At 39.4% G+C, this 27,592-nt stretch overlaps 1 protein-coding gene across 1 annotated transcript in view; it reads right to left on the bottom strand.

The window, feature by feature from the left end:
* Window positions 1–27,592, bottom strand: part of PXDNL (peroxidasin like) — a gene marked incomplete at its 5' end in the record, with an annotated part of 397,680 nt that overhangs the window by 158,987 nt on the left and 211,101 nt on the right.

Here is a 27,592-nt window from a genome sequence, read left to right as displayed (position 1 = left end):
CTGGCTGGAGTGCTACACCACGAGGTTCCGGATGAGGGAGGCAATGCTGAGAGGTCTCTTACCTGAGTGGAGGCGACCAGCCTTCCATTTCCATCTAACACTGCATTTGTGACCAGCCCTTCTGGAACTCTTGTGCTGGCCCCTCCTCATCTTCCTTACTGTAACATTTGAAGTTCTATGAATTCACTCCTTATTTCTCCTATCTATCTACACTCACTCCCTAAATTATCTTATCCAGTGCCATGGCTTTAAATAATATTTATACTCTGAAAACTCCTGAATTTATATCTCTAGTTCCTATAAGTCTGCTGAACTCCAGTTTGATGAGAGCAACTACATACTTGAACCCTTAATGTTCAGTAGACATCTCAGACTTAAACAGCCCAAACCAAACACCAGATAGCTCTCCCCAATGCCTCCATCAACCAAACCTTCTTCTACCTCACCCACCTCATCTCAGATGACGGCAGCCCCAGCCTTCCAAACTATTGGGAGCTATCTGTAGCTCCTCACTTTTTCACATTCCATATCCAATCCATCAGTAAATCTTGTAGTTGCTCCCTTTCAAACACATCAATAATCTGACCACTTCTCCATGCCTCCACCACCACTACAACAGACCAAGCCACTATCATAACTCATGCAGACTGTTTTAAATTACTTTCCTACCAATATGCCACCAGTCTATTCCCCAGCAAGTGATTCTCTAAATACCAAATCAAATCCTGTCACTCATGTCAAAACCTTCCAATGTCTTCCCGTCTCACTTTTAATAAAAACCAGGCTACCAACCCACACACTCCTCTTTGCTGGCATCAAAGCAGCTAATCAGCTTTCTCTGGCCCCTCAGATGTCCGAGATGGGAGGCGCCAGTCCGTTCTGCCCTCAAAACTGCAAGAAGCACTGAAAGGCGTTGGGAAATGGTCTCATATCTTAGGTTTAGGAGGGATTACTTCCTGTCCCTCACCACTGGTTATGAGATCATGACACAGTTCTTTCCAGAAAAAGGCTTCTTCAAACATTCTTCTCCTAACCTCCATTTCTCCACCGTTTATTCCCAATGCAGATCAACGTTCCTTACTGCCTGCTTTGAAACGCTTGCATTGTGGCTGGCACCTCACTTGGGAGTGTTCCTCAGCTGAGTTCCATGTTAAGACCCTTTACCTACGTGTTTGTTTTTGGCTCTTTTTCCAACCAAGATATTGGCACCATGAGACTGGGATTTTGTTTTTGTTCACTGCTGAATTCCCCAGAGAACCCCAGTGTTGTGGATCTCAGAACAGTGTCTCACATATGATAAGTACTCAGTGTTAGTTGAATGAATGAATGATGTTCTTTCTGTTTCTTGGCAAGTCTTCTCAGGAGTTAGACTGAGATTGAATGGAGCTGATTTGCTGGGCTGTGGTGGTGAGGGCCTCTAAAAATCACCTCTATCTCAGCCCCACCTTGTATCAAGATACCGTCAAACGCAGCCTCCCAACTGGGCTCCCAGTCTTTAGTCTTCCCTGCTCCAAGTCTTCCTCCACAGGCCTAAGCCAAAGTTCACATAAATATTCTCCAAACACGGCTCTAGCCCAGAATTTCTTAAACTCAGTCTGCAGACAAATTCTTGAGGCTCTGCAATCTAATGAGCTTGATACCACAACCCCTTGCTACATTTTCAAAACTGTCTCGGCCACTCCCTCCTTCCATCATTCCTATTGACTCCAGCTCTACCAGACTAATCTCTCTCATGATTTCTCTCATGTTACTGCCTTGTGTGCGGTGCCTTGCCTAGTCATATGACTGGAAAATTTCTACACAACCTTTAAGATCCAGTTAAAATTTCATGATTTCTGTAGACTTTTCTCACCATCCCAGGCATAATTTGTCTTTTTATTCAGTCATTGCTCTATATTCAAAACACATTTATTGGGTACTAGCTGAGGGCCTGATATGATGCTAGGAGTTGGTAATTCACAAATAAAGGAGTTACGCCTCTATCCTCTAGGACCTTATAGTGTGATACTGAAAAAAGAATGTAAAGTTAAAAAATGTAGTGAGGGGAGTATCACTAGAGATATGGGATTATGGAGCAACCCATCCATTGATGAGGGGTGGTGGGGGATTAGGGAATATTATGTAGAGTATAAATGTTTGATTAGTGTTTTGAAGGACAAAAGGGAATTTGCCTCTAGGTAAATAGGTAGACCTGGGGAAAAGGACATTCCAGGTAGGGGAAACTTTCTGTCCATCAATTCAGATGTATTCAAGGAATTGCAGGCTCCAGGTAAAGCCAGAACATGGGGAAGGAGTGGGAGTGAGGTAAACGATGTTCTGGACAAGTACCTAATGATTCTGGAAAGTTGACTCAGCAATTAAATGCCCAGCATCAATGTTCTCATGGCACTTAATATACACATCAATTAAACATTTATCCTATCACGGTATAGATGTTTCTTTAGATGTTTATCTTTCCTGTCCATGGCTAAAATGCTTGGGAGTTGTGAGGAAAATGTCATCTTTATCTTTATTTTCTGCTCCTCTCTCCCCTCCCTCGTGAATCTAGCACAGGGTTGAGGTCCAGTCCAGCCTTCGTCCCACAGGGCAAAGGGTGCTCTTGGCATGATCAGTATGATGTCTGGCACATCACCTAAACCCCTGAGATCTAGTGTCCATAACTGTCACAAGTGAAAATAACAATATTTTGGAGGTTTAATGAGGGTGAATAAAATTGTATTCATAGGGGCTGGCCCTGTGGTGTAGTGGTTAAGTTTGGCCGCTCTGCTTCGGCGGCCCAGGGTTCGCAGGTTCAGATCTTGGGTGTGGACGTACACACACACCAATAGAGAAAGACTGGTGCAGAGGTTAGCCCAGGGCCAGTCTTCCTCAAGCAAAAAGAGGAGGATTGGCCACAGATGTTAGCTCAGGGCCAGTCTTCCTCATCAAAATACATAAATAAATGGGGAGAAGATTATTATCCCTATTAAAAAAATAGTGTTCATATATACAGAGACATAGAAAACACACAGTACAAATTGACACTTAATAATTGTGACCATCCTGATATCATATTTCTATTAGTTCCTTCCTCTTTCCTTACTTCACATTTTATGAAATTTTAAAGTACTCACCTGGTTCAGGTTTTTACATTAATAAAGATATGTAATAGTTTTTCAAGCCCTCTAAGTAACTTTTTAAACCACTTGGACATGAAAATTCAAATTTAGAATCATAACTGAGGTACAATAAGACATATTCTGTTCAATAATAAAACAATTGAAAGGATGTAGAGTCAGCCTTGAGTAGATTTTCTTTCTCTATGTTTCTAACTCTGGGAGGATGTTATTAAAACTTTCTCTGAAACAAAATTATGCAATTTTAAAAAGTAAATTTTATATTTATAAAAATCCTTCTGAGAGTAATAACAGGAACATACAATTCCAATCAAAGAAACAAGTCATATTTCTTCTTTCAATTTATGTAAAATATGCAAGGTTTAAAGTGGAGCTCCATTTATGAAAATACTGCAGAGCCACTTTTGATTGGAAATATAAGTTCAAGTCAACTCTAGAAAGAAGCTGATTTTCACTTGGCCCATTGAGCAAATAAACTGGTGTTTAAGCCTGAGTCTCTGTGAGAATCTGGGCTCTGACAGACATAAATTACAGTCTTTCCAAAAATATACTCTCGTTTATATTTCTCCTTCAAAGTAAAAGGATTGATAACCAGAAAATCCACTATGGTAAATAATTAGATTTTTTTCATGGCTCTACATTTTGCTTTAAATTGACATTCTATCCCAGTATGTTTCTAGATAAAATTAGTTCTAAAATATTAGCATTCCCCAGAGAGTACAGTATTATTCTCATTTGCCAGAGTGAGATGAGAAATACAAAGAAATGATATAACTTCTCTCCGGTCATACAATCATCTCTATTCTTGCCATTGGCTGTGTCATAAATCACTCCTTGGTAGTAAAATTTTTCCAGAGCTGCTTTAACTGTTTCCTGATACTAGGGATCAATTAAGCTGTATAAATTATGTATTAAATAGACTCTCCATGCCCTAAAAGAGTTAAAATGCCTCTATGGCCCTCCTTCAATACCAAGCCTGACAATGAGAAGAATTAGAGGCGATCAAAGCGATACAGCTTGATACTGTTAGCTCCTATTCATCATTTATTCTGATTACCAAAAAGTTCTAATTATCCAGTATTTATTTTGTTTAATCATATTCTGGCCTCTTCTCTCTTTGAAGAAAAAAATACGAAAATAAATAGAACGATATTAGGGAGTTATTTCAATTCAGTGTAACCTTTCATCACTAATTCTCAACCCTGGCTAAACATTATAATTGCTTGGAGATGTTTTTTAAAAATGCGTGGATGTGAGGCACCCAATCTGAGAGATTCTGATTTAATTGAGCTGGGTGGGGCACAGTCACTGTTACTTTTTGCAAATTCTCCAGGTGATTCTTATAAGAAGCTCTAGTGGAGAACCATTGCTCCACAGCAATAACATACTATCTTATAATATAACGGCAATTTGCTGAAGTAAATTGAAGTACCTTCTGAAGGAAATGTTGATTATATAATGTACAAAGTGCTTTTATTGTATTCAAACAAGTTTAAAACCAACAATGCAAATATAATATAAATAATAATGCTCAGGGAACTAAAGCAGTTAATAAAACTTTTTCTTATCTGTTTTAGATAGACGTGACTGTGTCCTGCTCAAGATTTCTAGGACTTGGCTAGCTTTTTTGCCAGAGCAGTAGATTTGCTATTTCTAAAATACTCGTGTAAAATAAAGTTTATCATATTAGTATGGCACAGCAAAGATGAGTGATAATATCATTATATGTATAATTGCTCTTTATATGCTTTATCCAGGAACAATTTTATATGAACTTGTTCTTTTTCCTCACTGGTGACAAGCTTTCACCTAGCTTCAGAGGAAAACCTGAGATTAATTGCAGTCTAGTACATGTAACTGTTGCTTCCAGTTTGTGAAGATCAGCATCTAATCAATAATGAATTGACGACTATATTTTTTTGAGCCCTTGTAAATTAACAGCTAAAGGCAAAGAGTTGTTTTTGTTCTCCACTCTCTACTCCTTTTAGTTGGGTGCAAAATCAAAAGAAACATAATTTGGGTTTTGATTAGTGTTGACTTTAACAGATTGCTTATGTTTAGTGTAGTTAGTTCCTTAATTTATCTTCATATAATGACAAGGCTGTATCTCCAACAAGATTCTTTAAGGCTACACAGATGTTTCTTAACAGCACTCTTCCTTGATGTCACAGTCAGTGTCTCTTGTTTTGTTTTTATCATAGCCTTCTTTAACATGTTAATCCTTTTTAAGCACAAATAAGAAATAATGGTCAACTCTCATATTAAATGAATAAGAGTTTCTGTGGGGTTATAGTAAACCAACAGACTCCAACCCTGAAATTTTAATTGGTCTAGGAGTGCTCCTGGGGCTTCAGCTGGGCATATATCACTATGCTTGTGTCAAAGACCATCAGAGTCCCTACTGTTAAGAGCACACAATACTTGTGGGAATCAAGACCTATGCTTGCAAAACAACCACAGTACAAGACAGCATATCAGATATTCTAATCTGTGGGATAAAGCTCAGCGTTTCAGTTGGTTAAAAGTGACAGAGATCACAATGGAATAAGTTGTCAGGAAACATATTAGAATAATCTTGATTTATGTCTTGAGGAACTCTTATAGAGAGAACATGAGAAAGAGGCCAGTGATAGGAAAACAGCATAAATTACGGCAGAAAAAACCAACCTCACTAAGGGATTATATGCATTATGGATGGTAAAAAGAGATGACTGACAGGTAAGATAATATAGGACCTTGAGAATGAGAGAGGAGAGAATTTGGTTTCACCTCTGTAGGTGGCATGAAGCAATTGTATATTAATGAGGTAGAAAGTGGCTGTAGATAAATCTGACAGAGATACAAAGAATAAACTGGATAGGATCAATAATGGCAGCAGGAAAATCTGTTATCTGATATCTAAGTCCAAGAGCAATCAAGGACTCCTTGAAGAAATGGAGAAAAAGAATAAGAAAGAGGAGGAGGAGGAGGAAGAGAAGTTGCTAACCACACGGAAGAGCTTCAGCTAGAACAGCAATAAGCAGCTGGACTCAGGGCGCTCGTGAAGGAAGGCAGATCAACAGACTAACAGCAACAAAATGCAACAGTGGAGGAAGTGCCGACAGCGGCAGTTCTCTCAAGCAGTAAGTGCTAATGAGAGACTCAGCCATGCAAAGTAAACAGGCATTTCTCCAAAGAAGACATACAAACGGCCAACAGGTATATGAAAAGGTGCTCAACATCACTATTCATCAAGGAAATGCAAATCAAAACCACAATGAGATACCATCTCACACCTGTTAGGACGGCTATTACCAAAAAGACAAAAGGTAACAAGTGTTGGTGAGGAGATGGAGAAAGGGGAACCCTTGTGCACTGTTGGTGGAAATGTAAATTGGTAAAGAAATTATGGAAAATAGTATGGAGGTTCCTCAAGAAATTAAAAATAGAACTACCATATGATCTAGCAATCCTACTTCTGGGTATATGTCCAAAAGAAAGAAAATCACTATCTCCAAGAGATATCTGCACTCCCATGTTCATCATAGGATTATTCACAATAGCCAAGATATGGAAACAATCTAAGTGTCTATCAACAGATGAATGGATAAAGAAAATGTGGTATATATATATATATATATATATATATACAATGGAATATTATTCAGGCTTAAAAAGGAAGGAAATCCTGCCATTTGCAACAACGTGGATGAACCTGAAGGACATTAAGTTAAGTGAAATAAGCCAGACACAGAAAGACAAATATTGTATGATCTCACTTATATATGGAATCAAAAAAACAAAAAAGCTGAACTCACGGTAACAGAGAGTAGAATAGTGGTTACCAGAGGCTGGGGGGTGGGAGAAAAAGGGGGATACTAACCAAAGAGAACAAACTTCCAGTTATAAGATGAACAAGTTCTGGAGACATAATGTACAGTATGGTGACTACAGTTAATAATAATGTATTGTATACTTGAAATTTGCTAAGACAGTAAATCTCAAGTGATCTCACCACAAAAAAAAAAGTAACTATGTAAGGTGATGGATATGTTAATTAGTTTGATTGTAGTAATCATGTCACAATGTATACATATAAAAATATCACATTATACATCTTAAAATATACAATTTTTATTTATCAAAAAGAATAAGCAAAAATAAAATTTAAAAAAAGAGGTTAAAAGTCAGGATTCCTTATTCTTACAACAAGAACAAGCTGAGCAAAATGAAAATCAATTATTTATTTATTTTTTTGGATCCATCAGAGAACTGAGGTCTCAGGGCAAACTATTATCCTCAAACCTGAAAAGACAGTCACCTCCAGGGAGCTAAAGAGCCTGAGACTTGCTTACCTGGAGCAGAAACCAAAGAACGCCACAAGGTGGTCAGAACATTAAGGTAGGAATTTTGACAAATCGCTAGCGGATAAGCATCAGTTGCAGTCATGCGGAGACCCCACACTTCTGGAGCATTTTTCTCTAGGACCTCACTAGGCTCTCACAGGGAGGATCAGGAAAATCTCAGACAGCTCCCAACATGGGCCTGGCAGAGAGAGGGAAAGAACAATCATCGTGTTATCTGCCCACACTCTTCTCCCTTACAGATCAAAGTCCAACCCTTGGGTATGACATCACCAGGGGGCAACAGTGAAATCCCATCTCATCTGCCCTCTTAACCCAAATCCAGCCTCTGTTTCCCCTCAGAAAAGGAATGAAAGAAAGAAAGGAAAGCATTAGCCTAGAGAGGAGAGGGCTTCATATAGCCTAGGACACTGCAGCTGGGGAAGGGATTAGGGGGCAAATGACTCTACCCTGGAGGAAGGACAGACACACTTACGAAAGCCACACCCTGAAGACACATTGTGCACTCCAAAGACCAAAATTTAATTGAAAGATTAGAGACTGTCCACCCATCACTCCCTACTCATGTGTTAACGGACCTCCAGTAACGATAATCATGGATTAATCTTAAAAGCTGTAATGGAAAAAGTAAATAACTTGCAAGACTAGTTAGATAATCTTAGGGAGATGGAGACTACAAAAAAATTGAAAGGAAATGCTAGAATTCAAAACACAATAACAAAAATAAAGAATATCTTCAACATGCTCATTATTATAGTTGATATAGCTGAGGAAAAAGTCAGCAAACTTGAAATAAGTCAATAGAAATTTCCCAAACTGAACTCAAAGAGAAAAAATAATAATAATTGAAAAAAAAACCATAATATACAAGAGATGTGGAAAAATATCAAAAGTTGTAACATTCCATTCCATAATTGAAATACTAGAGGGATAAAAAGAAAAACGGGTAGAAGAAATATTTGAAGAAATAGCGGCTGAAAAGTGTCCAAAATTAGCGCTCAATATTAAGCTACAGATCCAAGAAGCCCAAAGGACATCAAGCAGGATAAAAACCACACACACACACAAAACCCCACATCTACACATGGCATATTAAAATGGCAGAAAACCAAAGAAAAAGAGAAGAGCTTGAAGGCAATAAAAGGAAAAAAAACACTAATCTTCAGAAGAACAAAGATAAGAATTACATTGGACTTCCTGTCAGAAACCACGCAAGCACGAAGAAAGTGGAGTGAAATACTTACAGTGCTAAAAGAGAAAAACTGCCAACCTAGAATACTATACCCAGTGAAATTATCCTTCAAAAGTGAAGGAGAAACAAAAATTTTCTCAGACAAAGAAAAACTGAGGCCAAAAAAAAAATAAATAAAAACACAAAAACCTGAGGAAGTTCTTCAAGCAGAAGGAAAATAATATAGGTCAGAAACTTGGATCTACATAAACAAGGAATAACCTTCAGAAAAAAAATAAATGAAGGGAAAATATAATCTTTTATTCTTCTTATTCTTAATTTCTCTAAAACAATGAGAAAAGAAGATATAATACAACTTCAGAACTAATAAAGTTGATTGAAGCTTGACTATATGCATTGGGAATAAAATGAGAGGGAAGCATCCATCCTAAAAGATGTTTAAAAGAAAAAGATAAGAAAAAATATTTAGTAAATCTACGTAAAAGTATTGTTATTCTTTCTTCTGGGTTCTCTGTTGTGACTACCATTAGGTCCAGTCTGTATCAACAGTTACGAAATGAGCATGAGATGAGTGTAAATGAGAATGTTAATTCATCCAATAGCGAGATAGGTAAGCCAAATTCTGGCATTAAAGGATGCACTAAAACATTTATACAGTAGTGGAGTGGAGGTAACAAAACAAATCACCAGGTAAGTCCATTTTTCATAGGAAAAAAACCATTTACTTTTCTTCAATTGTAATTGGCATTATAGAAAATGTAATAAGAGTCCTCTCATTTAATAAAATAATTTTTCTTTGTGGGAAACATATGAATTTATTACCTGATTTTGTCTCATTATGTAGCAATGGACTTACCTACAGGAGTGGTATCTTTTTATGAGACCAAGCTTCATTGTAAGAGAGAGATAATTATTTTAATGATAATTTAAAACTCGATATATTTATAAAAAGCCAGTTGTGCTTTCTGCAGTATGGGAGAAACATGGGATGAGAGGAGCATAGCTAAATATCTATGACATGTCTAAAGAAATGCCAAGTGAAAAATTGATCAAGATATTAGCATTTATGAGTGACACACATTTAAAAATACTCTTATTGTGATAGAAGAAAGTTGTGAAGCATCTACAGTATTTATCTATTTCTATTCTTTACTAGTTTTTCATAATAACAACTATAAAACTGTGTTTTAAAAATAAAATTTTCTCTTTATCAAGTTGTGCATGCAATCAACATGGCCTAGCAATTATGGCATACTGGAAAATAATTCACTGGTCGTCTAAAATCCTGAGTTCCAGTTTTGGTCTGCCATTAACTTGCCTTGTGATTTTTGAGAAAATCAGTTAATTTATCCAGTTCTTAATTTTTTCAACTAAAAAACAAACCAAGGCAAAACACAAATGAAAGCATTGAACTCGATGATGCTCAAAGTCCCTTCAAGATTAATATGCCATGCATTTATGAAAATGCAAGCTAAAATTACTATTATATTACTATTATTTTACTATTAACATCCCAGGAATATGACTACAAACTGCATCCCCCACTACGCCCTTAATACATTAGCAGTCACATGATCCCAAGCAGACTTCCATATTCATATTTTAAGGTGGATAAATGCAACCTTGCCCGCCTTGTACAGCAAGTCCCTCAGGCCCAGAGGTGAGCCACCAAAGTGGAGCACACTGACCTTAACCACTAGGCCACGGGGCAAGCCCCTAGATTTTTTTTTTTAATCCCTGAAAGAAATCAGAAAATTCTCTGATTTTCCAGAGATGTAAATAAGGGCTGAAAAAGGAAAATCTCCAAAAAAGTTTAAAGAGAGCAATGGAGGAAAAAAAGCTAGCTTCATGTTAGAAATCCCACCAAGCTCAGAGCCTTGAATAAACGGTTTAAGCCTGTAACTGAGATGGAGGGGGCCTTTTGCAGCAGACTAAGGGCAAATGCCCCCCGAAATGCATACGTGGTACCACCTCTAGTGATGGACCATTTCACAGGCATGTACCACTTAGCTTCCTCATGACTCCCAAGTTATGATTGGAAGTACATCATTTGATGCATGACCTTGTTTTAAATGTAATCATATTGTCATACATTCTAAATACCCTCCCTTATAGGACATATCATTGTTTTAATCCTCTGAAAAGCTATATTCTTATTATGCAAAGAGAAAACTGCCAAGTGCTAAGCACAGTGTGAGCACATCATGGACATATAATAAATATCAGCTATTATTAAACTTCTTGCTGAGAAGTATGTTGTAGAACTTGGAAATAATTTTTTAAATGACTGACACGTTATAAAAGATTGGATTGGAAGCCTGTTTTTCTCTAAAAGAGTAATGCATTTAAACTGTTATAAGAGCTTTTTAAAAGCCCTCCTTAACTCTCTTTTTCTGGGCTTTTTGAAAGGCTGTCACAATGCTCAACATTTAGGCAAATCTTCCCACTTAATATGGAGTCAAGGATATCACATAAATGTGTAACACTGGATTTTCATTTTGGATGTGAAATTTTTCTCATGATGCCTCCAGAAACTAACTGAAAAAATAAAACCATTAATATAAAATGTTTTCCTCAATTAATTCTTCTCTCTCAAAAGGTATCATTTGAACAGTTTGGATGCATTAGTGAAATGCTTCTTTTACTTGTGGTGTGTGCCTAGTTACAGAATGGGAAATCATCAACTCGATGATGTGGTCACTGTTTCTCTCCTGAAATAGAAACAGCACAATTTCATAGGAAATTGCTCTTGGGAGTTTTCCAACCCAAGACTGCAGTCTTGAAACTTTTGAATCTTTGAAAAAGTTAAGGTTAGAAATGCAAAAGTTCCAAGCCATCCCAGAAAACACTTAAAATTGTTGAATCACACACCTGCTTTATTGAAACAAAGGCATGTTGAATTGTTCTCGATAAAGGGCAATCTCAGAGGACTGAGAGCTAAGAAGGAAGAACAATTTTAAAGCAAACACTACTTTTGTTTTTAAAAAATTGCTAGCTGAGCTTATATGTCACCTTCATCCAAAAACTCTTTTAAGTCTCCACACATACCACTTTTCCCACAAAGGGGAAAGTACAGGAAAGGCATGCTCTGTGAGCCCATTTTTTTTTGTCTGACCCACCCATGATTTTTAATGGTGTTACAGCTTTTGTAAAAATTACATATTGCTTTAAACAGCTGAATTTTATGGTATGTAAATTATACTTCAATAGAGCTGTTAAAAAATGATATGTTGTTTGAGAAAAATTCAAACAATACAGAAAAGTGCATTTAAAAAAATAAAAACTCTAGGGTCTGGCCTGGTGGCATAGCGGTTAAGTCCCCATGCTCCACTTTGGTGGCCCGGGCTTCACGGGTTTGGATCCCAGGTGTAGACCTATGTACCACTCATTAAGCCATGCTGTGGCGACATCCCACATACAAAATAGAGGAAGATGGGCACAGATGTTAGCTCAGGGACAATCTTCCTTACCAAAAACAAACAAAAAAAACCTGTAAAATTCCCACCACCCAGTAATTACCATCTGTAACATTTTTTGGCTGCCCATTCTTCCACTTCTCTCTATATATCTGTAATTAAACACACTCAGAAATGTGTATCCAACGTAACATAACATCTCTTTTCGCTCAACCATTTCAGTAAACATTGTAAATAAGAAGCCCTTTTAACAAAAGGAAAGGGGAGACAGTGCTGTAAGGATCAGCCAGGCTCAAAATGAGAGCCAATCAAAGACACAGCCACAAAACCAATGATTTCCGACTCAGGGAAAATTCTGGCAGCGTGTCTGTCCCCTTAGGAGAGCACTGGGTGCCCGCTAGAACCAGCAAGTGTCCACGTCCCGTGGTGGCTCCCAGGAGGACAGGCAGGAAACAGAACGGCCGACAGTCCCGCCACCTGGCCAACGAGCACACGCGCGCTGGCTTCTGCGCCTGCCCACGGATCTGCCCTGAGATCACAGACGCTGGGTGTACAGAGTGGTGGCAAATAAGACACGGGAAAACCCAACCCAGATGCCTTGCTGTGTGTAAAGTGGCCTTCAAGTTTCTCTAATTCTGGGGAGGAGAAATGTTACCAAAAATCCAGATATTTCTCCATCTCAAATTTTATTCCATATAGAGTTTTTCCCCTCACCAAAATAAAAGTGTCAATAAAATACAGATGCCGCCCTCGTTTTGCTATAATCTGTGCTCAGGATCTCCCCGGCGTGCAGGTGGGGGACACACGCGTCCTCCAGGCGGGGCCGTGTGCACGGAGTCCCGGGCGGGCTGCGCGCGGGCCCAGGCCGGGCCTGCGGGCCAACAGCGACACCTGCAGGGCGCAGGGCGCCTCGCAGCGCACCGCCGCAGCCGTCCCGTGGAAGGAGTCGCCGCCCGGGCGACACAGGAGCTGAAGCCTAGAGGTCTTCAAATTTTACGGTGTGAGACAGCCTGTGGGGTTAGCGTCCATGTTAATATGCAACCTGGTAAACCAACAGTGTCTAAAGTCTTACGTGACAGACGGTAGCTAAGGTTATAGAGGCATCTAGAAGGTACGTGAGGAAAAATGTCGCAGCAGTCAAGGAAAATTTCCCGTTCTGGGGTAAGCACTAAGGACATCTATTTTCAGGCATTTCCATCCCACCTCCTCCTGCCTCTTCCATTTCTGTCGCTAAATAGTTATCCGTCCTGTCACTCAAGCCCTGCATCTCCAGAGCCGCAGCACACCCTCCCGATTACACTCTTCCGCGGTTTGTGAGTGAACGGTAACGGCGCTGGCTTTTAACCGCGGTTGGAGGAGGATGCTGATCAAGACCGCCGCACAACCTCAGCGACGGCGTTGACCACGCCCGTCCGTCTCTGCTGACGGCGCACGTTCCAGCGTGTTCCTCGGGATCTGCACTCCCAGCCGGGCGGAAGCCGGGGGTCCGGCAGGCCCCTCTAACTGCGCGCGGCGTCCGCACCCCGCAGGCTGCGGGTCTGGGCTCCTCCCGGAACGACGGCGCTGTCACTCATCCGTCCGGCGCCTCCCGCCGCCTCCCGCCCACTCGGGCTCGGTGGCTGTAGCTTCCACCTTCTTCTGCACCTCCCTCCTCCATCCCCACTGCTGTTGTCTTCAACAGTAACTAATTTCTTTACCTGCCTTTCATTTTGCACGCATGCAGCACATTTATTAAACAGCTGCCAGAAAATCTTTCTAAAGTTTGAGCCTGATTAAATCACTCCTCAGCTCCTCCCTATCAACCAGACACCTTGGCGTGCCGTGCGAGGCCCGCCGTAATCTGGAACTTGTGTTATCTCTTCCCGTCACACTCATCGCTGCCTGCTCTGAGGGAGCGGTGTGGGTTCCCTGACCCGCCGTGTTTGCACGCCTTAGCACCTTTACTCGCAAGTCCCTCACATTTCCACCTGCTTGGTGTGCTCTCCTCGCCTCCGCCCACCCTCCGATTCCAGTCTGTGCCCCGTGAGTGTTCCCGCCTTCCACACTCGCACCTGAACAAGGATAAGACCGAAAACTTCTGTGGCGTTTAATGTTTGCCAGCACTGATCTAGCCGCTTTATACAAACCACCCTACTTGATCTTTACAAAACTCCATGAGGTAAATATCGTTATTATCCCCAGGAGATAGTATGTGCCAGGGCCCAGGACAGTTGCCAAGTGGCCACGACTTTTCTTTGCATGTAAATACTTAAAGTGAGTGGCAGGCAATGGTGATAGGAGTAAACAGTTCCCTCATGATCCTTACAACCTAGAAGTAGCAGAGAGAACCATCCACGGGAGTGTGACGGAATTGTGCAGAGGGGGCACACAGTGGGAACCTGCAGGGGAGAGACAGGTTACCTCTGCTCCGCCTTGAAGAGCGTGGCGATCAGGATAGGAATGCAGAAAGGGAAGGACGTACAGAGGTTAGGAGTACGGATCTGGATGCAGACTCCTGGCTCCCCCACTCACTGTCTGTCTGAGCTTGGCCAAGTAGCTTAACCTCTCTGCACCCCAGTTTCCTTCTCTCTCTGAGCTGGTGGTTGTGTGCAAGGTGATTTGGAAAAGGCAGAGACCAGAAGACTATTGCAATATTACAACCATGAGTGGATTAAAATATTAATAAAAAAAAGGTCACTTGACTCATCTGACAATTGCCCTGGGACTGAAAATGACAGATCCTCCCCTGCTTCTTGCAGCTGAGAAAATGACTTAAGGAGGCAGAGAATGGGAGTAAATAAGTTCTGCCAGCTGGTGTCAAAAAGATGTAAATAACTTCAGTGAAGGATATAACAAAAAATGAAAGCAAAAAGAATGTCACATAGTACTATTTGAGATAGCAAGATTTGAAAATATATAAATGTCCAATAATAAATGTTTAAAAGTAATTCTACTACATTCATATAGTTAATAGTATACAGCCATTAAACTGTGTTATCAAAGATGTTTAAAGCTACTGTGGTAGGCAGAATAATGGCTGCCCAAAGACATCTATGCACTAATCCTCAGAACCTGTGAATATGTCACCTTACATGGCACAAGTGACTTAGCAGATGTGATCAAGGTTAAAGACTTTGGAATGGGACATTATCCTGGATTGTGTGGGTGGGACAAATCCAATCACACAAGTCCTTAAAAATGGAATAGGAAGGCAAAAAAGTCTATCAGGGAAAAGTGACAAAAGAAGAAAGAGCAGAGATTCCCAGTATGAGAGGACTCACTCTACTATTGCTGGTTTTGAAGAAGGAGGAAGGGAGCCACAAGCCAAGGAATGCAGGCGACCTCTAGAAGTCGGGACCAGCCCTCAGCTTACAGTCCTACACCCAAAAGGAATTGCATCCTGCCAACAACTCAAATGAGCAGGAAACGCTTTCTCCCCTAGAGCATCTAGAAAAGAAACACAGCCCTGCCAACACCTTAATTTTAGCCTGGTGAGACCATATGGAAATTTGGAACCACAGAACGATAAAGAACTTGATTTGTGTGGTTTAGGCTGTTAGGTTGGTGGTGATTTATTATGGCAGCATTAGGAAACGAATACAGCTTGAAACGTTATGAACGTTAAGTAAAACAAAAGGAGCCCAACATAAAAGTGCATGCACACTTTAACCTCATGACATCCCAGTTGTAAGTGCACATATGCACAGGCAAGACTGGAATCGTTGTTCAGTTTGGCAATATGGGCATGCTCACTGCCTTGTTTATATGTCACCAGTCATTGCTCTTTCTCTCTGTCTCACTCACCGTCTCTCTTGACGCTGATCTGTCGGGCTTTTGCCCCGTGTTTGCCCCTGGAGTAACTTGCCCAGAGTTTGTGAAGTCTCATGCTCAGTTTGCGTCCTTTCTTACTGGACTTCTCAACAGCACTGAACGTGGTGTATCACTCCTTAAGACCTAAAATGTTTGTTGGGCTCTGGAACATCTTCTCTAGGTTCTCATGATTCACTGGCCATTTCTGAGTCTCTCTCCAGTTTCTTTCCCATCTCCCAATCTCCAGATGTCTGAGTAATTTAGGAATCAAGCACCAGCTCTTCTGTCCCCACCTCCCTGATTCATCTCATCCACCTTGTGAATTTAAATCATATCCATACAGTGAAGACTCCTAAATATTGATCTCCAATCTGAACCTCTATCCTGAACTCCAAATGCATACACCCAGCTGCCTGCCCTCCATCTCCCCTTGAACATATAATAGGCACCTCCAGTCTAACATGTCCAAACGAATTCCCGCTTTCCACACCTCCTGCATTCTCCCACATCTCAGTAAATGAAAACTACTCTTCTAGGCCAGGTTTCCAACCTGGGCACTACTGACATTGTGGGCTGCTAATTCTTTGCTGTGGAGGCTGTAACGTGTGCTGTAGGATGTTCAGCAGCATCCCAGGCCTCTACCCACTAGATTTCTGTAGCATACCCCCTACTCCCAACCGGACAATCAAAAATGCCGCCAGACATTGCCAAATGACCCTCAGCGGAGGCAAAATTGCAAAATCCCCTGTTATGAACCACTCAGCGAGGGCAATTTTGGAGGCATTCATCTCTCTCTCTTTCCCTCACCTTACAAATCCTGTTCTTCAGGAAATCCTATCTGCTTTCCCTGCAACATATATCCGGAATAGAAATACCTCTCTTCTCCACCTCCACCACCCTGGCCTCTAGGATTTTTCCCTTCTCCCTATCAAATAATTCAAAGAGGCTAGATCGATCCTTTCAAACATAAATCAGATCTGTCACTCCTCATCTCAAAATTTGCAGTATTTTTCTCTCTCACTCAGAGTAAAACCAAGTTCATCAATGCCTGTGCCAACTACCCAAGCCTGCTCAGATCTCTCTGCTGAGTGATCTGAGCCACCCCAGGCTAACCACTGCACTTCAGCCTAACCAGCTCCCTGCTGTTCCTTAAATGTAATGCACCTAGTTAGTTCCTACCTCAGGGCCTTTGCACTTACCCTCTGCTTGGGATGCTCTGTCCCCAGATGGTTCCTCCCTCCTTTTGGGTCTCTGTTCAAATGCCCCTCACCACGAGGCTCCCACCTCCACCCTGTCTAACTCGGCACCTCACCCTCTCCCTTTCACAGTAGCAACTCGACAATCTCCCTGCCGTTCCATACACTGACTTGTTGCTTTGTTTTCTCTCTCCTCACTGTGAGGCTAGTACTTTCTGTTTTATTCACTGATTGATTGCCAGTGCCTACAAAATGCCTAGCACAAAGTAGATGCTCAATAAACATTTTGTATGTGCACATGAATGAATGAATGAATTGTAGTCATAGCCCAACCAGGAAGGCTACAGCCTGTGACCTGTAAAACATTAAAGCAATCCCTGAACCGACACCAACAAGAAATGGGTTACCACAACTGCCCAGTCCACAGGCAGAGCCATCTCCCAACACAGGTGCCAAGAAAGGGTTTAGTCAGAGCCCATGGAGGGCTGCCAACTTGCTTAACCAAGGAACTGAACCACTGGAGGGAGTTCTCACTATATTTGCCCATCAAGAAGTGGTATCCACGTAGACCACATATGACTGTGCTTCAGTCTCCACTTTCTCCAAGGAGTGTTTGTTAGCTTGCTTATTTTCATTTATCCTGTTCTCCCTGTCCAGTGTATCCTGAAGGAGGACAGATAACCAGTCTGCCAGCCATCAGACCCTGGGCGTCACATCTGGGGCAGCTGTGGGAAATAGCACGGTACAGAGATCTCAGACCCCCAGCTGGTAGCAGGAACCGAATGGGACTCAGGGTCTTTCGGGGGGGGGCACTCAATAGCAAGTAAGGTGTGAAAACAAGGCTCTTCCAAGTAAGCAGAGAGGTGGAGAAGGAGATACCGTGAGGTGGGTTTTCCGTTACTTAAATCAGAACACGCCCCTCGCTTATACAGATGATTGAGCAAGAAGGAGTTTAGGCGGGTGAAGAAGGTAGGGAAGGGATTCCAGGAACAGGAAAGAGCATCTCAAAGGCGTAGAGGTGAGAGAAGAGAAGGGCGCACTCCCGGAGTGGATGGTGACTGCTGTAACGTCTCTCAGTGGGCGACACGCAATCTCGAGTACTCAGAGGACTAGGCACTGTCAAGTTCCAATCGTAAGGTCATGCTCAACGGTTTCTTCCGCCGTCACCTCCACCTTGAGCTCAAGATGTCCCGATAAGCAAGAACACGCCCTAAATGCTGCTTCAGGTGCGCCTGTTCCTGATGAAATTTGGCTACCACCATCTGCAAATCTTTGCTATAGATTTTTGTGCAGATCAAGGTGCTATAATAACTGGGGCCGTGGGTCTGGCCTGTCAAGTGCAGAATGCAGATAAGTCAGTGCAGCAGACCTATTGCTGAGGGGAAGGCACACTTCTCTTCAGGAGACTGGGCCATAGCGAGCCCACGAGAAAGACTGGCTCCATCACCATCTGTGATTGTTACTACTCGAGAATTAATCAGAATTAAAAAAGCAAAAGATTGATAAAATAGCAAAGCCTATTATTTTTCATAGTAATATATAGTGATATTCTCATGAAGACCCAAAACTCAGAATCAAAAGGCCTTAATTTTTACCTGACTCTACCGCTCGCTAACTGTGCAACAACGCACAAGACGTTTAACTTCAAACTCTCCAAGACTCTGTTTCTTCTGTTTTAACCTTTATGAGCGTATATTCACCTCACAGCTACTAGAGAATTAAGTACCATAATGTGTTCAAAACTACCGTGTTAACGATGAAGCTGATAGCAATGAGTGGCGTTCTTACCATTAGTGCTGCCTGAGCAGAAATGGAGGGTAGTGTCTTGGTTTTTTGGTTTTTGAGGGTTTTTTGATAACTTCTCCTCTGGTAAATCATTGGATTATGAGTTCCTTTTTTTTGCTTAAACCAGTTCAAATTGAGTTTTCTGTCACTTACAAAATAACATATACTTAATGATATACATAAAGGGAGGAATGAGAACAGTAGCTAAATGGGAATGGAGGCTCAAGAATGGGCTTTCTTTGTGAGAAAACTTGAGCATATCCTTAAAGGAAAGAGATCATGAGGGAGGGGAGATAGAAAGCAAAGGAGAAATGGAGGGTCCAGAGGAGAGCGTGTGACGCGCAGATGGCAGTGCTGGCTGGAAGAACATTAGTCGATAAAGGCATGTTGCTTGTGAAATAACCCAAGCCTTCTTTTCAAAAACAGAACTCCATTTACTTTTTTAAGAGTTTGGATTCTTCTTTCTTGATATCACAAATTTTATGATATCTGATATATGCTGGCCAAACATGAATACTTGCTCCAACCCTAAACGGAATAGAAACACCAGCTGTCATGCAGTTCACAAGAAATGAACACGAGTGTGAGAAAGTGAGTTCAGAGACACAGGTGCTCCAAGGTGCAGAAAAACAAGTTAAGGAGATGACATTTTCATGATTTCTATTTCTTGAGTACCTGAACCCAAATATTTATAATAATCTGTTTATAACTCAACTCTAATGTGTTTATTTGGCTGGTACCTGGTACAGCTTTTCTGCCAGATAAAGGCAGACTTTAGATAATGGAGTGTATAAACTATTGGTGATGGCTGTTAGGAGAGGGCTGCAGACGGAGAAGGAAGCATCAATGCCAGATAAGCCTCGATAGCATCTCCGGGATGTGTGATACCTCTCAGGTGGAGATAAAGATTCTTAACCTTGACTGCACATTAAAATCTCCCGGGGAACTTTGAAAGAAACCAGCAGTGCCAGCGCCCTCCTCCTGAGAGTCTGATTTACTGTGAGGGCAGACAGACAGTGCTACTTTTATTTGCTCACTGGGTGATTCTAGCATGCTGCCAGGCTGGATATCCTCTGGTTTGGGAACACTACTGAGCACACTGCAAGGCAAATGAAAGTTTTAACTTTAGAACACTAATCTACAACCTGTCGTCTTAGAACATAATTTAGAAAAGGAAATTCAATCAAAAACCCAAACAGATTAATCGGCAGCAATTGTTGTTTACAGAACGACTTCAAAACATACTCGGACCCATAAATCTTATTCTCCTATCCAGACATTTTAACAGTGGTGCTTGAAGCGTGACACAAGCCCCTTCCTGCCTCTGATCCCAACCAGTCAGAAGTGCCTGTGTGCAAAGATAAAGAATCTTTATCTCCACCTTAGAGGTATCACACATCCTGCAGACCGACAGAGGAGATGAGAAACTCAACACCACCCCACTGACCCTCTTCTCAGTGTGTGTCTGGGCCTTTCCCCAGGAAACCTTGGAGAGCCCCAAAGGATATCAGAGAACTTCTCTGCTTTTAACATCCACTTCCTATTGAAGAACAAACTTGGACATTTTCAAAGTCAGGATTATTCTTTACGTCTTACAAATTTTATCTAGAATTGTACAGAAGAGGGGAAGGTCCTCAGAGCCTTCCTTTCATGCAGTGCCCAAAAAGAGGGTTTGCCAGAGTGAGACCCATGCTGAGGTATGTGAGTGAGGAATAAGGAGGACACTGTAGAATGGATTGGAAACCCATGCCACTTTCAGCCAGACAGGAGCCAATCCTGTGCCTAGAATGGGATGCTCTGGAGTGTTAACAACAGAATATTGTATTACTCTTTTCTCATCAAATGTATTTCAAATGTTGTCACAAAGCCAGTTGGAAAGACAAAATTAAATAATGCAAGCACAGAACTATTCCTAGAAAGATGCTTAAAATTGAATTTTTTCTGAGAGTTTGACTTGAGGTCTATCAATTTGATTGCTCTTCTGGAAAAGTCAGATGTTCATGTAATGACTTATCTCTATCGTGGTTCTATTTTCAACTTCTTTTATTTTAACTCATTTTTATTTCCCTCTTTCTGCTTACTTTGAATATAATTTTCTCTTTTTGTCTAGATTGTTAAGATAGAAACTTGGATCATTGATTTGAGATCTTTATTCTTTTCAAATATAAGTATTAAATTATATAAATTTTAATCTAGCCACTAATTTAGTTACATACTCAAAATTTTAATATATTGTCATTTCATTTTTATTCTGTTCAAAATATTTCCTAACTTTTCTTATGATTTCTTCTTTGAATTACTTAGTAGATCTAAATATTTGGAAGTTTAAATGATATCTTTCTATTATTATTTTCTAGTTTAATTCTGTTTTGATGAGAAAAGATATTTTGTATGATTTCAATCTTCTTAAATTTATTAAGACATTTTGTAGCCCAGAATAGAATCTATCTGGTTAATGTTCCTTGTGCGCTTGAAAATGTTGTGTATTCTTCTGGCGTAAAGTGGAATGCTCTATTAATATCACTTAGGTCAAGTTGGTTGATACTGTTACTCTGGTCTTCTATACACTAAGTGATTTTCTACTTGTTCTATCAGTCATTGACAGAGGAGTGTTGAATTTGCTTATTTCTCCTTTCAGTTCTATCAGGTTTTGGTTTCTTAATATTACAACTCTGGTGTGTTGTGCTTGCCAATAATTTTTGATTGAATGATGAGAAACGTGAATGCTGAGTTGTTGAGTGCTGGATTTTGTTGTATTCTTTTGAAGAATACTGGACTTTATTCTGGCACACAGTTATATGACCTGGGATCAGTTTGATTCTCTCAGGTTTGCTTTAACCTGCACTGCAGCAGGTCTAGAGCAGTCTCATAATGGGACTCATTTAGCCCCCTGTTAAGGTGACGCCTTTCTGAAGACTTTATCCAGTGGGGTGTAGCCTGAGGTTCTTCACATTGGGTGGCAGTAGCACAAACTCTTCCCAGCCCTGTCTGGGAATTTCTGGGACGTTTTTGGCCTAGAGCTTTCCAGCGGTTCTTTTCTGCCCATGGGTAGTCTCCTCTCACACATGGGCAGATCAGCATCCAGACAAGGACTTTAGGGCAAGCTTCTGCAGGTCTCCAGGCTCTCTCTGTGCAGCAGCCTGCTCTCCGGTACCCCATGCCACCAATTTCACCACGCTAAGCTCCCCAAACTCCGACCTCTGTCTCCTCCACAGCAAGCCTGCTCGTCTCCGGTTGTGTAAACCCTGCCTACGCTTCCGGCTGGAAACTGCCCCCAGACAGTAAACTACGACCGTCATAGAGATCACTTTACGTGTCCCTTCTCTCATGGGTCACAGCCCTTTGTGGCCTGTTGTCCAATGCCTGAAAACTGCTGTGTCATATGTTTTGTCTGGTTTTTAGTATTTTTAAAGCAGAATGTAAATCTGCTCTCTCCTACTGCATCATAGTCAAAAGCAGAAATTTGTTAATAAATCAGTGAAACTCTCCCAGATGTTATACAGTCATGCGTCATTTAATAATGAGGATATATTCTGAGAAATGTGTTGTTAGGTGATTCTGTCATTGTGCCAACACCACAGAGTGTACTTATACACGCCTAGGTGGTATAGCCTACTATACACGTAGGCTATATGGTGCTAATATTACGGGACCACAGTCGTATATGTAGTCCATCATTGACCAAAACGTCGTTACATGGTGTATAATGACGCATAGATGCTTTTCATACTGAGAATAAGTTACTAGTCATCATGATGGAAGGATTATTTTAAATTAAGTCCTTGATGAAGAATCTTTACCACCATAATGGCCTATATTTTGGGCTGTAATTTATCTTGAGAAAGGAAGTAAAAAAAAGAGCATCCCTGACATTCAGACACTGGCCTGGCCCTCATGGGTAGGCCATGGTATTCTCCTACTGAGCCTAACCTCACAGAATTCAAGCTCAGGCGAGGTTACCATGAGACTTGATAAAATGGGACAAAACAAGGCTAATCCTTAATTTTGTCTAATTACAGACAAATACGAGGTTACTGTGCCACCCACAGACACTAAACACCCTCTTCTCTTGGCCAAGTTGAGTGAATGCTATGTCCTTACCAATTACAGCTTTATCCTCGTTCTATTCTCTCCTCTCCGTAGACAAGATTTATTAAGATACATAATCACAGACTTGTGCACCCTTTCTGACATTATCCAGTTTAGAGCAAATCCCTGCTTTCTTGTCCCCCTTGATCACCCAGCCAAAGTCCACGTTCTGAGAAACGTTCTTTCTAACACCCTCTTACTGAGACTCCCTGTGACTCCTCATGGTGTGTTTTCTCCGTCACTGAAATAAGTGATAAATTCAACTTGTGTAACTACAGGTACATTCCTGGTAGTCTTTGGACGAATGACAGCAACAATTTGGATAAACCCCAAATGGATCTAATATAGGACTTTCATACACTGAATAAGCAAAAGAAGTTTTATCCACATATTCTTTCATTCCAGTCAAAATTTTTGGATTTTCAAAGTATCTATAAATCCAAAAGTATCAAGCTAGTTATTTCATTCCTTGTAACTTTAGATTCTTAAAGAATTTTAACTAGACTTCTGGAAAAAAATGAGATACTTTAATAAAACCTTTGAAATATTAACTTTATAATTCAGGATATTTACATGTTTAAAAAGATTACATTGTTTTAGTATTTACAGCCAGTATGGCTTATATTAAGAAATAAAATTAGAAGGTCCTTTAAAATAGCCTAGATCAAGAAAGGTCAAAGAAATTAAGTTAATGATACTTTGTATCGCTGGCTAAATTTAATTTTCGATTTTAAAAATACACCATTTAAAATTAGCTATTTCTTTAAAGTTATGCAGAAAGTAATTACTGAAATAATAATTACAAAATAATAATTAGTATGGTAACAAATAATAGGTACTATTATTTCAGTATCTACTCTAGCCAAGTGTTTCATATATATTATCCCTAGATCTCAGAGTCAGCCTGGCAAATCACTTTTAGAATCCTCATTTAAAAAACAATAAAAGGAAACTAAAGTTTAGAATTTTAAGGTGAAATGCTCAAGATCAAATAGCTAGTAGTACTGCACATTTTCAGTCAGATCAAACTTAGTTCAGTATGATTTCTTATAACTTTACGTTATCAGCAACATTACTCTGCTTCTTTCCATAATTGCAGTAGACAATACAAGACATTTATATTTAAGATATGGAGCAATACATAACAGTTTAACACAAGTATTAAAGCCTGCTGGTTATCAAATAAAGATGCTCCAGATGAAATATACCATTCAGAAATAAGTAAACATCTAAAGAAAAGGAAAAGTAAGAAATATATGCATGAAAGAGGAAATGCAGGTTAAAAATAAGGACAAAGTAAAATGGATCATATCACCTCTAATTTAATGGTTATATTAGAAACATGACTAGAAGATATCGTTTTCACAAAAGAGATATTTGATGCCTATTAAGGAGGCAAGGATGAAGAAAAATTCATTGGCAAAAAAAATATAATCAATGAAAATATGTTCATTGTATCAGTGGAATAAAAACAGAAATTTTAGATGAAGAAGAGTAATTGGAAGCAGGATGATTGACTAACAATCTAAGAAATATTAATCTGCTCTTTCTAAGAGCACACTAGTTACTCTTGTTCTGAAAGGTAGAAGCATTAGAGTCCTCTAAGTCATTGGTAGAGAAAAAAAATATACTTTGGAGATACCATCCTTCTTAAGCAGTGGTATTTTGCTATATATAAAACAGACAATTATACCTAAGAAAATGGTCTTTATATTTGGCAAAATTCATTGTATCCTTACAAGTTTGTTTATTTTAATACGCATTTCCCTAATATGTGATCATTCTATCTTCCTACATGAAAATTCAGTGGTTATAATTCTTACAAATAATTAATCCTCCCTATGTTATCTACTGCCCTGATATAATCAATATAAGAACAAATTATTCTATAGAAATAACTATGCCTTATTAACACTTAAAATAACATTTGTGTTTTAGTCTACTACTTTGTTGTGTTTAATCACAAAATTTCTCTTTATGTAGCCAACATGTAGAAAGTAATCTAACATAACATAAAGAGGACATTTATCCTTGAAGCAGAATGTGGTTTGACACTATTTTGTATAGTAGATCTCTAGGTTTTATTCATCTTGCATAATTGAAACTTTGTACCTTTTGATTAATAGCTCCCATTTCCCTCTCCCCCCAGCTCCTGGCAAGCACTATTCTCCTCTGTGCTTCTATGAGTTTGACTATTTTAGATTCATCTTATAAGTGGTATCATGTAGTATTTGTCCTTCTGTGTCTGGCTTATTTCACTTAACATAATGTCCTCCAGATTCATTCATGTTGTCGCAAATAGCAGGATTTCCTTCTTTTTAAGGCAGAATAATTAATTATATGTATGTACCACATTTTCTTTATCCATCCATCTGTTGATGGACAGTTACATTGCTTGTATGTCTTGTCTGTTGTGAATAATGCTGCAATGAACCTGGGATTGGAGGTATCTCTTTGAGATCCTGATTTCAATTCCTTTGGATATATTCTTAGAAGTGGGATTGCTGGATTATTTTAAATTTTTGTTCTATTTTTAATTTTTTGAGGAATTTCCATACTGTTTTCCATAGTGGCTGCGCCAATTTACATTCCACCAACAGTGCACAAGGGGTTCCCTTTCCTCCACATCCTCACCAACACTTATTATTATTATTTTTTTTTAATTATAGCCATCCTAACTGGTGAGAGGAGACTTCTCATTGTGGTTTTAGTTTGCATTTTCTTGATGATTAGTGATGTAGAGCATGTTTTTGTATACCTGTTGGCCATTTGTATGTCTTCTTTGGGAAAATATTTATTCAAGTCTTTTGCCCATTTTTTTGATTGGGTTATTTGTTTGGCTGTTGAATTGGAGGAGTCCCCTATAAATTTTGATTTTATCAGATATACGTTTGCAAATATTTTCTCCCCTTCCATATGTTGCCTTTTCCTTTTGTTGATGGTTTCCTTTGCTGTGCAGAAGACTTTTAATTTGATACAGCTCTAATTGTCTATTTTTGCTTCTTTTGCCTGTGCTTTTGGTGTCATATCCAAGAAATCAGTGCCAAGACCAATGTCAAGAAGATTTCCTTTGTTTTCTTCTAGTAGTTTTACGATTTCAGGACTTAATATTGTATTTTATTCTTAAAAATTTGCTAAGAGGTTGAATCTTATGTTAGATGTCCTTATCAATAATGATACTAATAATAAACAAAGAGAGAGAGAGGAAACTTTTGGAGGTGATGGATATGTTTATGGCATAGATTGTGGTGATGGTTTCATGGGTGTATACTTATCTCCAAACTTATCAAGTTGTATACATTAAATATGCACAGGCTTTTGTTTGTCAATCATGCCTCAATAAAGTGGTTTTAAAAAAGTATGTAGTTTGTCAAATTATAAATTGACAAAAAGATCAAAAAGAGAATTAGGCTAACAAATCCTTCTTCAATATCCCTTCCTCACTTCCCATCCCCACTTTCTTGGATCAAAAATTGTATTATGAAGACTGTAGGAAAATGGAAAAGCATATTTTTATACTGATTGTGAACAATCACGTCAGTAGCAGAATTGGTATCACAATGCCCTACCATTTTTGAGACTATGCAAACATCTATCATGTGTCCCCACCTTTCTCAAAAAGAAATTTAATCCAAAAAGGATTTTGTACAATAAGAATCATTAAAAGGAAGACAATGTAAACAAATCTTAAAGAAAAAATATCTTAGGCACCTCAACTTCTACTTTCGTTTTATAGAGATATATTGAAACAAAATTGGCTTTAAGAGCTATGATTAAAATCATGAAAATTCCAAGGATTAGAGATTACATTTTTGGATACCAGAAATCCTCTTTGAATAGTGATTCACAACAGCATGGAATCATGCTTTAAAAATAGAAAGTAGAAATGCCTGTTTCCATGGCTTTAAACATTAGCATTACTCAATATTAGTAAGACTAGTAATTATTATTAGAATATAAAGCATTTACTGATGAGAATTATCTCTATTTTAAATGGAAATTAAAACTTTTCATATGCTAATTTTTATAAACCATCTGTAAATATATTTGATTAAAAACACATCACAGAGATAAGGGTTTTGTTTGCTATTGTTGTTACTAAAGAATTTATAATTAATTGGTTTTTGTGATGATTCTGCAATATAGTAAAAATTACCTAAAACATTACACAATTTAAAATAATAAAGGAAAAGATGAAGAAACACACTTTGTCACAGGGATGACTCATTAGTCATGTAAAAGAAAATTAATAAGAGGAGAAGTAGACAGAAGCAATGACAATTTTTAAAAATATATTTGATTGATTGATCATATTTTGTTACAATAACCTAAGACTTTGGCCTTCTAGGAAAAAAAGAAATCCAGGTTTTTTGGATTGTTACAGAAGCATATTTATTATAAAAATGAATGCAAATAGTTGTTTTGAAATTAAGAAGCCACATTGAAGATAGAAAGTTGAGGGTTAAAGGCTTCTGCTATTTAAGAGTCCTATTAAACTTTTTTTTTTATAATTTTATTTATTTATTTTTCCCCCCCAAAGCCCCAGTAGATAGTTGTGTGCCATAGCTGCACATCCTTCCAGTCGCTGTACGTGGGACGCGGCCTCAGCATGGCCGGAGAAGCGGCGAGTCGGTGCACGCCCGGGATCCGAACCCAAGCCGCCAGC

This window comes from Ceratotherium simum, chromosome 31 (assembly GCF_057802395.1).
Source record: "Ceratotherium simum simum isolate JZ-2026a chromosome 31, ASM5780239v1, whole genome shotgun sequence".
NCBI lineage: Eukaryota > Metazoa > Chordata > Mammalia > Perissodactyla > Rhinocerotidae > Ceratotherium > Ceratotherium simum.
Note: the sequence above shows the minus strand (reverse complement) of the source record. Positions and strands in the feature narration are given on the sequence as shown.